The sequence below is a fragment of the Triturus cristatus genome, chromosome 5_1, assembly GCF_964204655.1.
Source record: "Triturus cristatus chromosome 5_1, aTriCri1.1, whole genome shotgun sequence".
Classification (NCBI taxonomy): domain Eukaryota; kingdom Metazoa; phylum Chordata; class Amphibia; order Caudata; family Salamandridae; genus Triturus; species Triturus cristatus.
The window spans coordinates 884508122-884523431 of NC_140587.1; the positions used below are offsets into that span (position 1 = coordinate 884508122).

General features: G+C 45.5%; 1 protein-coding gene across 2 annotated transcripts in view; it reads right to left on the minus strand.

Annotated features, from left to right (window-relative positions):
- The window catches only part of NETO1 (neuropilin and tolloid like 1), a 677063-nt gene that overhangs the window by 545080 nt on the left and 116673 nt on the right, over window positions 1–15310 (minus strand). The gene's annotated exons all lie outside the window — the stretch shown is intronic.

A 15310-nucleotide genomic window follows, 5' to 3' on the forward strand; every position in this document is an offset into this window, starting at 1 on the left:
TCCAACAGATTACATAGCGCCTACAGATAGTCTGGATCTTTACCATAACCATCATAAAGAGCTGAATGACCCTACCCTATTTCCTTTAGATCTCACTTTTGATTGCGCTGAGGTGCTTATGGCCCTGAAAGAAAGTCCCTCTGGGAAGGCTCCTGGCCCTGACTGTGTACCTATTGAGGTTTTTAAATCACAGCTGGACCTGTGGGCTCCTTTACTTACTAATGTCTTAAATTCTTTAAATAAAACAGGTTTTATTGACACATGGCCTGAAGCGGTTGTTGTGCCGATTTTTAAGAAAGGTGATAGGAACAACCCTTCTAATTATCGCCCAATTTCATTGCTTGACTCTCTTATGAAAGTCGCAGGGCGAATTATTTTAAATCGGATTCATGCTAGGCTGGGTGAACATGACATAATTTCAAAATTACAATATGGTTTTAGACAAGGCAGAGGCACTATTGAGCAAGGTTTGAATTTGACCCTTATTATTGCTAAATATACCCAAGCAAAAAAGGGGAACCTCTTTGTCACCTTTGTAGACCTTAGTTCTGCATTTGACTGCATCGACCATGAGCTTCTTTGGGAATCCCTTGTCGAGATTGGCATAGAGCCCCCTATCCTCGCATTTATTAAAGAGCTTTGTAGGGGAGCATCAGCACGTGTCAGATATGGCAGACAGGGAGAGTGTTCGGATAGATTTTATATTAAAAGAGGTGTTAGGCAGGGATGTATTTTAGCCCCCTTACTCTTCACTCTCTACATAAATTCTGTCGGCAAGTATCTTGATAGAAATTATCACGACTACCCCACTATAAATGGGAAACCCATACCCATACTACTCTACGCGGACGACGCAGCAATTATGTCACAGACCCGCATGGGCCTTCAAAGAGCAGTAATTGATTTCACTGAGTTCATGTCACAGCGAGGCTTACAAATCAATGCGTCAAAAACTTTTACCATGTCTTGTGGCCTAGGAATAGGGAAAAGACAATGCTCCGTTTTTATAAACGGCAATAAGCTTGAAAGTGTTGATAGGTTTCCCTACCTGGGCATTACTTTTGAGAAGAAGGGCTCCTGGCGGGCTGCTGCCCAAGCTAGAGGAGCTGCATTTTCTAAAGCTATAGGAGCCCTGATTAACTTCTCAAAAAACACTGGGGGGACGCCCGATCAATCCCTTATCACATATTTATCGTGCCAAGTGTGTTTCGACTGGCACATACGGATCCGGGATTTGGGGAATTGATCCCGCAGTTCATATACAGCGCTCCGAGAATTTATTCTTGCGCTACCTCCTGGCCACCCCACGTGGTACTTCTGTTTTTGTAATGCACCATGAACTTGGTTTGACATATATCACGGATACTATAAAATCTGCTCCTATTATTTTATGGCATAAAGTTTGGACCACTCCTGAAACACACTTTAATAGGGAAATTATCATGGATTATCTCAGCTTGAGTGAGGCTGATAGCCTCAAATGGTTGAATTACGTCAGAAACTTGCCACCTGAGATAGGGCACCCAGAATTTTTTACTGACCCCTCTACACTAAATAATATTCCTAGAGTTACCTTAAAACGATTAGTCGCTATCCATCTGGCTAATCGTCGTTGGCTCATTGAAAACTCTAAGCATACCGTGTTGGAGCATCAACTTTCCACCACTGTTGAAGGGATGCAACAATATCTATCTTTAATTCCCTCCCCATTTTCCCGTATGCTTGTGACTCGCTTTCGTACCGATACCTTTTTCAGACTGTTGACATTCCCTAATCAGAATAGTTGGTCAAGAAACTTGGAGAAATGCCCATGTGATGGTCTGTCATCACAATCTAATATTCATTGCATTTTATGTTGTAAGTTCTACCAATTGCAAAGGGTTATTTATTTGAAACCATTGCTTAAATCCTGGGGATTACGTTCCTGTAGGGCAGCTTATCTTAAAATGAAAGCACTAGATAGCCCATTAACTATCGCAGTGGTCTCTCTCTATCTGAAAAAGATTGTAATAACAAGGGCTTCTATGCAGACATAGATGATGAATGCCCTCTCCTACGTCATGTATCTTTTCCCTCCATTAAATGAATCTGATAAGGGTTGTTTCAACACTAAAACTATGTTTATTATTATTCCTTTTAAACTTTTATGTCATTATTGATGTCTTAATATGATTTTACTGTACTTTTATGATAATGTTTTTACATTTCGAATAAAGAATTTTGACTTGACTTGAATGGTCGTTGAGAAAGTTGTGGAGTGATGTTATCGCTGCTTTTTGCTCGGGAACGCCTACTCTGCATCTCATTAGCGATAGTTGCTGGGGTCATCCGTGGCGATGTTTGTTGCAGATGCTAACGCGGGAAAAGTGGCTGTTTGCACCTGCTTGTGAATGGGGAGGTACATTTTTCAGGACTTTGGCTGTGCTAAAGTGCCGCTAAATCGGAGATGGATCCTTGTGAATGTCACCTTAGGTGTCTTGTCTGTGAGGGAGAGAATGTTGTGAGAGAAGATGATGCTGGCTAGAAGGATCATTTATGCATTTAAGAGGGCCAAGCTAAGGTAGTATTCTTGCGGAACTTCATATATGAGGTTGCAGGTTGTCTGAGATGGATGATGCCAGGATGTCTGACTGGGTCCTTGCAGACAAGAAGAAGCAGATCCTTCAAAGTGTGTATCCTTGTATTCCAATGTTGTGGAGGCATTGGATGAGGGTGGGGTGAGAGACCGAGTAAAATGCTGCAGAGAGGTCAAAGAGGATGTGTGTGGCTGTGTCTCTTCTGTCCAGAGTCATGTGGATGTCATCCATAGCGGAGATGACGGCAATTTCCAAGCTGTTGTTGTGTCTGGCACCATACTGAATAGTGATAAGGATCTGGCGGTCATTGAGGTATTTGGTGAGCTGTCTGTTGTTGATTTTCTTTAATACCTTAGCTGGGAATGATAGCAGGGAGATTGGTCTGAAGCTGGCGAGTGTTGAAGGGGTATACGTGGGTTTCTTCAGAGATGAAAAAGGACAGTTACATGTTTCCAATCATCTGAAAAGGCCAGAGAAGAGGTGGAGGCATTCAGAATGGGTATGAGTATGGCGCTGAGGATCTGCAGTCCTCTGGAGTAGGTGTGGTGGAGACACGTTTCTGATAAGGCCTTAGAGTGGACGGACTTCATGATGGCAGCAGTTTCTTCTAGGATGATGACGGGCCATGTGATTGGCACTGGTTCTTTCAATAAGATTTTGAGACATTTGCTGAGGTCTGTTGGTCTGAATAGGGGTTGAAGTTGCTGTACATCGTAATGGTGATTTTGTTGCTGAAGAGTTGAGAGATATGGTTGTAGAGGCGCTGCGAGAGGGCTATGGAGTGGGAGGTGGCTGCTGGTGAGCTGAAATCCTTCACAGTGGAAAATATTTCATTGCTTCTGTTGGTGTTTCCATCAATACTATCCACCAGAGCTGGGAGTTTGGTGATCTGGATCATTTTGTGATAGCGTCTCAGGGCAAATTTAAACATGCTCCTGTCTGTATTGTCCTGGCTCATTCTCCATTTCTGCTCCAGCTGTTTGCAGTGATGTTTCATCAGTCTGGGCTCCTCCATGTACCAAATGGCCTGGGGCCTAGATCTTGCTGTATTGCTATGCTGGAAGGGGCCTAGGAGTCATCTCAGCAGGTGATCCAATTGTTGAAATTCTTGATGTTTTTTGGTGAGGCTGTCACTCGGCGCGAGTCAGTGGGTGTTTAGAGCAGTACTCCAGTCCTTGTCAGTGAAGCTGTTCCAATTTTGGCATGCTGGTCCAATGGTGGTGCATTTGCATTGGACCGAGGTGGGTATCCTGAACTTGATGAGGATGTGGTCTGTCCAGGAGAGGTATCGGCATGTTGACTCTGATGTTGTGTCAAAGGTGGTGAAAATATGGTCCAGGAGGTGTCTGGCAATGTGGGTAGGTCATTTAACTGGGTGAAGCCCAGGCTTCCAAGGTCTTCAAAAGTGCTTTTGACTTGAGGTCAGGGTGGTTTTCCAGATGGAAGTTCAAGACTCTGAGTGGGATGCAACTATTAGTGTTGAGGATGAGTGGTGTGACAAAGCCAGTGATGACATTGGTGAAGTTGGTACACAGTCCCAGTGCTCTGTTAGATAAGAGTGCCACTTAGGGTTAAGGTGGCTGTGACGTGAATCTTGAACAACGGATGTTCCATGCTGAAGGATGATGTGTCCATGGAGATGGTGTAGCTGATGCTGTTCTTGTGGATGATAGAGATTCTGCCTCCAGACTTGTGAAGACTGTCTTACCTGATGATCTTTTAGCAGGGAATTTAGCTGTGGCGATGTTCGGTACCGATGTAGGGTTCACCCAGGTTACCATGAGAAAATGTAGGCCCAGGGTGCTGTTGTGCAGTAGGTCCCAGATCTCTGTCGCATATTTGGCGAGTGAGCAGGTCTTGAGAAGCATACATGGGAGTGGGGAGTATTGAGTGGGTGGTTGCAGGAGTGTGAGAGAGTGGGGTATTGGGTGCTGTTGAAGCCTATGTGGTCCTGTTGGGTGTAGATAAATGCCAGAAGACTTGTGGGAAGCACAGGAGAAAGCTCCCTCTGTGTTGTGTGGTGAGGCAGCAGTATGTGACGTTGTGGCTGGTGCTGAGGACACAGGGTGTCGCAGTGGGGTAGGGGCAGGAGGTGGGAGGGCCAGGATTCCTGATGCTGGGTGTGGTCCAGGCATGGATGGAAGCAGACAGGAGCACACAGGCTTGCCTTTGGCATGCCTTCAGGGAGTCAGCAATGCCATTAAATAGATCCTTGGAGGGGAGAGGTGTGATGGCACTTCCTGTGCAGATGGATGTTGGGAAATCCAGTGATATCACTTCTTGTACGGCGGGGTGACGGAAGTGAGCCTTTGTGTTTAGCTCCTCTTTTATAGACAGTTTTGGTATGAAACCAGTGGTGTCACTTCCTGTGCAGATGAATGATAGCAAATCCAGTGATGTCACTTCCTGTAAAGACTCCTAATGTGAAATCCAGTGATGTCACTCCCTGTGCTGATGGATGATTAGAAATCCAGTGATGCCACTTCCCTGTCAGAAGGAGCTGGGTTGCACCACATAGAGGAACGCCATCACAATCTGACAGAGCACCCCAATAGCCTCCAGCTTATAGTGAGGTTTGGTGTCATAGGTCCCCACAGGTTTGTAGCCAAAAGCAAAAGATTCAGTAGCTGGCACTTCAAGAGACTTTGTCCTGTACATGGGCTGCATGTCACACAGAGTCCTCCCAGCCTAGAGCAGCAGCGGCAGGCAGGACACAGCAGCCATGGTTAACATCCTTTGCAGATCATGGAGAGTGAGCTGCAGAGCGGTGCAGCCTGGCAGACGAGATCTTACCGGGGGGAGGAGCAGTGTGGGTCATGGCTGAATCCTCAATCCGCACCTGAATGTAGATCTTCCCTAATAGAAGGGGATACCTTCTCCTTTCACATGTAGTTATCACATCATTTATTTGATACTGCACTAGCTGTGACAAACCATTAGTATACAACCTTACAATTTACAAGAAAGGAGAAACAATCTTTTCACGTCACCTTTTCCTCAAGGATGGATAGGTGCTTATATGTGGACATTGTAAGACAAAAACCGTTTTGCGACTCATGTCTCTTTAGCATATTGCGACATTGGTTTTGGCCAACACAAAGCCTACACTTTTGTACACAACATTCTTTCAGAGTGCTAGAACCTTTCATGGATCATGTCCTATGTCCCGACATTGGGGTCATAAGTCAATAACCACTGCATGACAGAGCATTCATTGTTTATTGAAACTTGATTCTACAGAATAGACAGTCACGCTTCAGACCAAGAAGAGGGACAGAATCTACAGTAGAAGATATCAGGGAAGAGCTGCTTGTCTCGCTATGTTCAGCCAAATTTGAAATCCATATCCATCACAATTTGTCTGCCACTTATGACATTTGTTGATAGTAAAACACTACTGGAGTGCTTTGATACTGGATAAGAATCAATGGAACCACCCACTGATAGTACCACTCCATCACATAAAACCATATCCAATTCTCATGCAGGGTTCTTAGGAAACAACTCCATCTCCCCTTTTATTCTGCATCAATATCAGGCCATTGGTTTAGGTTATCTCACAGTATAATGTACAGTTTTAAATGTATTCTGAAAAGAACTACCCTCTTATCAGCTCGGTTAATTATAAATATAAATGTAAAAACATCGAAGCTCCATGAAGCCCGTTTATCGCTGGATGAAGGACAGCTGCTTTTGTTTGGATGGATCAAAAAATAATTGCTGCGTATCAGAGACCCTAATGTGACAGTCTGCCAGTCAGTCAGAATAGGGAACTAGCTGCTATTCCAATCCCTGTTCAAGGAGTAAAAACCTAGGAGTATGATTTAGCTTAAAACTATTATTTGCCCACCAAATTACATCTGTGTACAAAGTACTATACCAAATCAAACTCACCAGACCTTTGCTGTAGTCAAGAGTAAACTGTTTAAAGATTCGTCTAGGTCTAGGCCCCTAAGAAACAGATATTGACATCTCAGATACATAAAATCAGGCAGCCAGACTCTCCCTCAACTTCAAGAAACCATTCCACATCACTCCAGCCCTAAGGGCTTGCTATGGTTCCTGGCAGCAGAGAGAAACATTTTAGAAATTCTCAGCACCGTTTTCAAAGCAAGATCTGGCCACAACCCAAAACAATTATAATCTCTCTTTCTTGATTACACCCCCAATGGTGATCTGCGAGAAAGCAAGGCCAACTTGCTTGCAAAAGCAAGATTCAATTGTAAGACTGTATGAGGCAGATCTCTGGAAGGCTCTGAGAGCAGAGGGAGCAAACATCTGACTACAGTTTAAACAAGTGAATACAAGCTTCTTCAAAGAGAGCTTCCCATCTGTGAAGAAATCTATTGGGATTAACCCCGCACCTGGCCCTCTTGAGAGCAGTTTGACCCCTGGCGGTAATTGGATTTGAGATCCTGATTCAATCTTTGATCCAGTCCATGAATCGGACTATGTATCCTCCAGGACGGGAATTGGATTTTCCAAAACTTCCCTCGTTCACATCATCACTGCTAAGACATCCGCCAGACACAAGCCAGCATTTAAAAATAAAAAAATTAAATAAGCAAATAAAATACAATATTTCAAGCATTACAAGCCAACGCTAAATGTTTATTCAATCACAACAAATCGCTGCAGGTAAATACGACATTGATTTTAAAATGTGCCTCAAACACCTCCATGCCCGCACATATCTTTCTGAAATATTTTTCAATATATATTGGAAAAAGTCGGCCATTTTGTTCAGGAAAATGATAATGTCTCCTTGCATTGTAATATTATCAAAAGCAATTAAAGTGATCGCAGTTTTTTTTTCAAATACCTGGAAGCCTTTCGCTCTGTGCATGTCAAAGCGGATGGGGTCATATAATAGATATAAGAAGCAGAGTGCCCTGGCACTGCGTTTAATTAGCACCACATGTTGTTCTGTATGTGACTCCATACTCCCTGAGGCAATAAATGCCAGACAACACCTGGCCAGCGATGTTTTGATGTCCTGTTACAAAGCATCTTGTGATTGTTCCAGTGTCGTCGAGGGAGCCGAAGTGTGACTGGAATACAAACCGCGAACAACATGTTAGTTTTGTGTGGATTTTTGTACACGTTACCCGATTAACACTGGTTTGGAATATATCTTTTAAAAAGCTAACATCTGAAGCATGCTTTTATTTTCTCTCTAAAAAAAAAGATTCTAAAATACCAGAGTAAAATCGTGTGTACATTACATTTGACCTGTCGATAATCATGTTCTTTCGGCTGAACAGGTTTTTAATGATGAGGTTTTACGGTTAATTGTATTGTAGTTTCGGCACAGCACGGAGTTTTATTTTCAATCATTTTAATGATAAGGTAATTAAAAAGAGGGATGTTTAATCCATCGTTATTTGCAGCACAGGGAATCATTTTCCAGGAACGTTAATAAAACATTCTCTAATACCACATTGGAGCACCCAAATTTCAAATGTTTTCTCCTTCCATTAAGGTGTGTGCCAGTTTTGGGTGTGGGTTTGTTTACTCAGTGCAACCACTGTTTCTCTCCAACATCCATCCCAAAGCAAAGTACTAGGGAATGCTGCTCTAAAGGTTAATGTTTATGGTGAAAGAAAACAATTTTTCAAACCAAAATTCAAAACAGATATTTTGAAGATAAATCGTCCCATAAAATATCTATTTGGGCATTGCAAGTAAATTCAATTGACAATACTTATTTTTCTACCTAATTTACTTGGCTGTCCATTAATGGTCGCTTCTGTATGCAACACATGATAAGTGATTATATATTTTGTTGTTATGTATGGCTCTGGTAGAGAGCCACTATCATTTATAGGAGTTTCTCAGTAGTGTAGCTTTCCCCAGTGCCGCCCCTGGCGGTCACTGCTTTTGCCACCCGTGGCGGCCGCGTGAAAGAGCGGGGGTGGGATGCTGGTGTTTTCTGTGTTGCTGTCTGCATGAAAGAGCAGGGGGGTGGAAGCCGCCGCCCCCAAAACTCATGATGCCTGGGGTGGACTGCCCCACCCCCCATTGCTATGCCACTGCAGTTTCTGAAGCTGATAACTCACAGTTATGAAGTAGCAAAAGTTGATAGCAAAACTCGTTACCCCTTTTGTTACATCATAAAAGCCTTCCAATCTAGGCTGACAGGGCTCACTGGGAGCCTGTCTGCGCAGCACTACTTGTCTGCTTCGAATGGAAGCAGAAAGCACAGCTGCAAGAGGTGGAAGGAAGGCAGAGATGTGGTGTGGATATTTAAAGTTGCCAGGTAAAGTTATTCTTTTTACATTTAGGACACGCAGGAAAGGGCATGTTATATATGGCTTCCCAATACTCGTTTCCCTCATTGTAGCAGTTAAAAAAAGGGGCAGATGGTTTTCGAGGGCAAACATAACAAAATTATAGATGGGTAAAAAGTAAATTAGGGGATGTTTTTCACCTTGGGGTTCTGAGTGACATCAGAGACAACTCGAGCTTTGCTCTCATTGTCAATGTGATGTGACTCAGAACTCGTCATTAAAAACAACCCCGTCACAAACGGCAGAAAAGAAACATTGGAATGTTGAAGCAGAAAGCCTGTTGTAGTCACTATTAGAACATTGGAATGTTGGGAGCTCCATTGAAGACAATGGAGTGCTCCGTGCTTCTACGGGCCGGTAAAGCACCGTTGTGAATGAAAGCCTTACAAAGGTTGAGGGAATTTCAACCCCCTCGGGCTCTGTGAGGCCTTTGTTTTACTAATTAGATCATTCTGCCCTGATGAGGCAGAATGTTCCAATAGCTTTATAACCCACCACAGCTGGTCTATTCCAGCTATTAAAGGCCTGCTCCCTTGTGAAAGGCTCTCGGCATGGGCCTTTAAAGCTGGAGCAGGCCTTTGATGGCCAGTATAGCCCACTACGGCAGTCTGTAAAGTTATATTGGTCCTCTGCCACTCCTTTGTCTTTAGTGGAGCTTCCAACATTTTTCAATGTTCTAATATAATTTAGGAAAACAAAGGTGATGAGTGAAATGCTTGCATTAATTTTCACCACTGGTAGGGACTAGATTCCACAGTGTACTCGAATGCAGACCATGAATTTATCTCTGGTCTGAGATTATTTCAAGCATTATGACCATCACCTTAAGCTTCTCTAGTTTGACTAAGATCATTAAAGTTTTGAGAACTCATTGGACACAATCAAGTAGTCAAGTAATAGGACAATACGGTCTAGTATAGCCCTTCTGCTCCAACATTCCAATGCTGATCTTTCTTATTCTCTCTTGCATTCTGAATGTTAAACCATCAGTGTGTGGAATAAACTATTAGCATTATAGCTTTTCCGCTTTGGACCATGCAGGTTTGGAAATGACCAGTTCCCTTGTTGTAACATAGTTAGAGGGCTTTACCCAATCATTATATGTTTCGGTAGCCAATTATAGAGCTGTGATACTTTAAAATTATCATTTAAATCTTGAGAACTTTTTGGACACAATCATGTAGCAGGAGGAAAATAATGTCAGGTATGGGCCTTCTGCTCCGATATTCCAATGCTTATCTTTCTATTTCTTCACTTGTAATCCAATATTTATACCATCAGTATGTGGAATGAACTATCAGCATTATAGCCTTTCAGTTTTGGACTATACAGGTTGACAGGTAGTTATTGACCCTCTCCCGCGTTGTAACTTTGATAGAGGGCTTTCTTTTAACACAAACTTGATTGCAATTTAAGGAAGTCACAGCATGGATATCCATTTACAAAAACGCCCAATGGCCAATGAAATACAGAAGATCATTACACGTGAGAGACATCACATATGCATTCAGCATGCTTCTGTGCAGTAAACCCTTTCCACAGGATTATGCTAATCTAACTCCACCCTCCCTACGCCTTGACCAACTAGGTTATGTCACTCTTTTGAAAGTTCGAGTGCAATAAATCAGAACATATGGATCCAGCGTGGTAGCGCTGGTGTGCAGCTGCAATGTTTATATAATAATAGCAGAGTCCTGATGTGTAACTGGTGCTCTGTAGAAAGGAGCCGATGCATGTCATGCATCAATATGTAGAAGGAGGATGCCATGGGTACTTAGACCAGTAGTGCGAGAGGATGGAAGAAGGGTGCTAGTGTGGCCAAAAGTATTTATTTAATGGTTAGCTGGGGCAACCGGCCTAGTACTCCTCAATGGAGGTCTCATCTTGAAGCTTAAACCTTTCTAGAAGGGCGTCCTATTCAAGTGAGATGGGTCTTCTGCTGAACCCTCTGAATTCCTCCCACCATATTGCTCCGCTTTCTGCCTGTCCCCAGTGGATGACCTCATCCCACTATACAAAGAGCTTTGGAGCCCTCAGGGATTTCCAGCATCTGGTTATGAGCTGTTTTGCCAGGATGAGGACCATATTGATAAAGTGTGATGCCACTTTGAAGCTCTTTGGTCTAGGATATAGGCCTAAGAGACAGGTTGCTGGGTATCCCATGAAGTGATGCCAGTCAGAGCTGCGAGAATGGTGGATATCTCCTCCCAATAAGCAGATAGTGATGGGCAGGACCATAACATAACATCTGCATCTGCTGTAAGGCAGCTTGGACATGTGGAAGAGGCTGATGGAAACATGCAGCTGACTCAAGCTAGAGTTAGGTACGCCTTCTGTAAAACAGAGAGTTGTATAAATTTAAATCTCGAGTTGCGAGAGCCTTTTGCAAGATATGTTAATATATTAGCCCATTGCTTGTCTGCAAACTCACTGGATAGATTTGCGTCCAATTTAGCTCTTAAGGAAGAGAGTGATATTGAAGGCTGGGTACGGAACCCACAATAGAGCCAGTGGTCTAGGTGTCCGCCGTGTCCCATAGTGCCTCTAGTTCCCTCCTGTCAAGTGCCCAATATTATTACACGTATGAATAACACTGGTGTGTGTTTGAAATAGGTCTTCAGTCAGCCGATGTGAGTACACAAAATCACGGTGTGGCAGCAGTACCCCATCCTGGAACAAGGAACCCATGTCATCACCTCCTCCTGCTTTCAGGGGCTCAGCCTGAATGTAGCCAGTGTACCTGAAGGGTGTGGGGATACCACACATAGGTATGTTTGGCATGTAAGGAACCATGGATCTTATGTAATTCCTTGCAATCTTCCAATATGTCACGGCTATACGAAATAGGGGGGATCCCATTGGTGCCACTTCTGCGCGCATGAAAATTAAACGGTGGAGAGGATTTTGTCCTAACCTTGCCAGTGTATAGCCAATCTCCATCAGATTCCGGACAGCCAACCTGTAAGAGAGCCACTGCTGCTTCCCAGCCAGGCAGTATGCTTTAAAATCAGGGGCTCCAAGACCACCCACATCAGTAGCCAACTGTACCTTTGCTAGGCTCACTCTACAGAGCCCCATGCTCCAGGTGAGCTCCACTAACAAGGTGTTCAGCTGTCTAAACACCCACGCTGGCACCACAGTAAGAAGGTAAACAAAATGAAAGAGCAGGCATGGTAGCATGACCATCTTTGCTAGTGCTAGGCACCCGGCTACTGAAAGAAATATGTAATCCAGAACACAATCTTGGAGTGCAACAAGCTGATCATACAGACAAGATTGCCCTCAAGGAGGTCTTGCAGGTCTCTGTATATGTGGATCCCTAAATACCAGAAAGTGTGTGGAGCTACCCATATAGAAGTGGACCCAAGTGGCAAAGTAGGGTCCATGTATGTATTAGCAAAGGTAAACACACATGACTTGTGTACATTTATCTGCAACCATGTCAATCCCACAAATTTGGTCAGCAGCTGGACTTTCCCGGCTAGGCTTCCTTGGAGGTTTTTAAAATATAGGATCATGTTGTCAGCATATACGAACAAGTAGTGGACCATGCGGTTGATGTGTATCCCCCTATCAACAGCCTCCTGTCTGAGTTGTTGTGTGATAGGCTCCATGACAAGCACGAACAGGAGCGTCGAATGGGAGCAGCCCTGTAGTGTCTCTCTCAATATTTGGTATGAGTCCGAAATATAAGACCCCGTTCAAGCACTGGCCATGGATGCTGTACTAAATAATTTCACCCATCTAATATATGCCACGGGATGCCGAATTTAGTCAATGCTGCTATAATGTAGTCTCAACCTAGGGGCATATTCACAAGGATCTATCGCTGAGTCAACAGCCCTTTATCGCAGCCAAAGTAGCGATAAACTTATCGCCCCAATCACAAGCTAGTGTTAACATCCCACAGCACCAGTTTACCCACGATAGCAGCCGCAAAAAACATCACCACAGATGGCCCCCGCAACTATCACTAGTGAGATGCAGAGTAGGCATTCCCGTGCCAAAATCCGCAACAACACCACTCGACAACATTTCCAACGACCAGCCAGATCTGCGATAAGAACACAAAACAGGTGATAAGGTGCGTTAGCAGCAGGAAAATAACACCTGCTCTGACCTGGTGCAAGTCGGATGACAGCTTGCACCACAAAAGGGAGCCCAGCCCACAGCCACACCTGAAGAATAACAGATGCACCCGGGCAACTGAAAATGCAGCCTGGAGGGCCGAAAGGGCAACAACACCCGCCACCACCACCCCCAGGACCCCCCTCCCCGGCACCACCCCCGACCAAAGACATGCCACATTAGCTACACCTAAACATGTACAAAATAATCTGCATGATGTTGCACAATCGCAACTGGTGACATGCATGTGTCATCACAAAAATGAGCATCACACATTCACTTTCGAAGCAACAAATGAAACTTTATTAACATGAACACTGAACTGAAATGAAGACACATGGTGGCTCCCCTCGGTACAATCCGTAGGTCACAGCCTGCACGACAAAAATCATGATGAGAAGGTGTGTCCTACGTGCATCAAAGGACAGAGAGAGAGCGAAGGGGAGAGAGAAGAAGTGAGGGGGGAGAGAGATAAGAAAAGAGGAGGAGAGAGAGAAGAAGAGAGGAGGAGAGAGAGATAAGAAGAGAGGGGGAGAGAGAGAGAAGAAGAAAGGGGGAGAGAGAGATAAGAAGAGAGGGGGAGAGAGAGAGAAGAAGAGATGGGGAGAGAGAGAGAAAGAAGAAGAGAGGGGGAGAGAGAGAGAGAGAGTGACGCACCTGCGCACCCAGGCCACACTGCTCACCTGCTGCCACCAGTGTATCTCCGACCACTTGCCGGTATGTATTGCAGTTCACCAGGTCACACATCTGAGACAGACCGCACATATGAAACAGAGACCAGATACATGATTGGCACAGTACACACAATTGCACAAGATAACATCACCTGCCTGCACACCCAGGCCTCACTGCTCACCTCCCGCCACCGGCGTGCAGACAAGAGGTCCCACCACGTGCCGCTGCAAGCCACAAGCCCTGAGCCCGCGGACATGGCATTCTTCACATCATTCAGCCCTGCTCCGCAGGCCACCAGGTCTCACGTTTGGTTTTGGGTCTTGATTACTCCATGGCAGAGGACATACCAGTGCACCTGGCCTCATCGCAGGCTGCACACTCGCTCAGCCCAATAGGTGCCACTAACTCTGGGATCCCGGAAGTGACACCACGTGGTGGTAGGTCGCGATGCCCGCTGGATCTGGCCAACACTGCGGTCCAGCAGGGCACACAAAACCTGAGCTGTCCAGACCGCGGGGTCGGGCATCATCGCAGCTGCACACCTGCTCAGCACTTAAGGTGCCCCTACCTCAGTGCACCCAAAGTCACTGTCCCGTGGCGGGGTACCTGTGCCAACCGCAAAGCTTCAGGTGCCACTAACCCTGTGCAACCCCAGTCAGCGCCACGTGGTGGTAGACACATGACGGCCGCAAGGCCTCGGGTGCCACTAACCCTGTGCGCAACAACTCATGGGCCCTTTATGATTGAGAACCGTTGGAGCGTCCATCATCCAGTCACCACCGGCAGAGGGGAATGTGATGTCATCGGTCCCTTATGTTGGCAGAGTCACATGGCCTGTGATGCCTGTGCCAGATGGGTGTGGTGTGTGTGGAAACCTGCCCTCAGGGAGTGGCTGTGACATGCTGTCAACTAGACCACTGACTTGCACACCACCAGCGAGTACGCCTGTGACGGGTAGCAATGAGGGACCCCCTCGGAGAGTAAGCAGAGTGGTCTGGCCTGCCGTACCCCAGACCAGCACAGGGCTTGCAACAATGACTCGTGGGGTCTGGGCGAGGTTCAGACCATGTCCAGACATGGAAGTGACTGATGCGTGTGTCCCTGTTGTATTGTTCACGGCACCCGGAACACAATATACAATGTAGCATCCTCTGACTGGCATCCCACAGGATGAGCATCATTGACGCAAGGGAAATCACTGTCCCTACATTCATCCACATGAAAGACATAACACAGCAGTGCGTTACTGGATGTTTATTGCAGCTGGAGAGGTACAGGGCAATGCCAAGCACACTACACAATATGGGCCTGTGGAGGGCCAGTCAGAGTTCATCAGTGGATGACAAGTACTGCGAGAGAGGAAGGGTACAATCCGCAGTCTGGTCACCGTGTCATCAAACAGGATATGGCAGTCCATGTCGCTGTCCAAGGTGAGTGCATCGGAGTGTATCGGGGGTCAGTGGAAGGTCATGGGGCCATGTGCGGCACCAAGCAGAAACAGTCCAGGTTGCGCATATGAATGCTAGTGCCTCCTTCTGAACTCAAACCCATCCACGCCCTCATCCTTGGATGTGTGCTCTGCCCCACCTATGGGTGTTGCAGTACTGGCTGCGGCACTGGCAGCACCATTCATCATCGCCA